Consider the following 874-nt stretch of genomic DNA (forward strand, 5'->3'; position numbering starts at 1 on the left):
GCCAGCAGTGGCGACGGTGACCACGAAGGAAACGATCGCGACGTTGAGAAGTAAACGATTCTGAGGGAAAGAAACATGATTTCAGAAAGGTAAGGAGCAGGAAAGATGTCTTGAAATCTAATATGTTGAGGACATCGAGTAAGTTTTCTCATCAGCTCTCCACGTGAATCCCCAAACAAGGAGAGATAATGAGAAACCTGTAGGACGTACCATGTTGGTCGCTGATGCGGCGAGAGATGAGTGCCGAGGTGCGTGAAAAGCGGACTTTTATAATGTGGCAGCGCAGGAAGACTCGGGGAAGAATAAGCACAGGGCCGCGACCTTAGATAGCGTTGAGTCACCAAGTTGGGGCGATCACAAGAGAAGTTAAAATGCAGATGAATTAAAAGTCGTTGAGATTTTGCATGACAGTACAAATTTCACGCGTTGTCTTGGTGTGAAACGTACTGCGGATGTGTTGCAAATTCTTTGAAAAGGTTTGGTGTAAAAAGGGAATATCTACAAACAGCCCCCATCCCACAACTGTTATGAATCATTACTTTAGTACCGAAGATATTCATATTCATAGTTATATTATAATTAGAATACTTAATCAGTAGATTTTAATATGGCAATATTGATATTATTAACTAGTGCAGTTCAAGGATTGAGTTAAAGCTTTGCAAAAGTCAAAAGATTAATTAATTTCATAATTATTAATGCAATATGACAATCAGATAAAGCATAATTTTGGTTCTTCAAACTTCAGCAATTTCTGGAAAGACAGTTGTGACTCAGGTATATAATTGGCAATCTATCAAGCTATCAAAACTACGTAGTATTTTACTTGAATAAGTGAGTCAGTGATCATATAACAAAACAATGCTCATCACAC

General features: G+C 38.6%; 1 protein-coding gene across 1 annotated transcript in view; it reads right to left on the reverse strand.

Annotated features, from left to right (window-relative positions):
• Nucleotides 1-874, reverse strand: part of LOC119591089 — a gene marked incomplete in the record, with an annotated part of 53,715 nt that overhangs the window by 4,874 nt on the left and 47,967 nt on the right.

This window comes from Penaeus monodon, chromosome 28, assembly GCF_015228065.2.
Source record: "Penaeus monodon isolate SGIC_2016 chromosome 28, NSTDA_Pmon_1, whole genome shotgun sequence".
NCBI lineage: Eukaryota > Metazoa > Arthropoda > Malacostraca > Decapoda > Penaeidae > Penaeus > Penaeus monodon.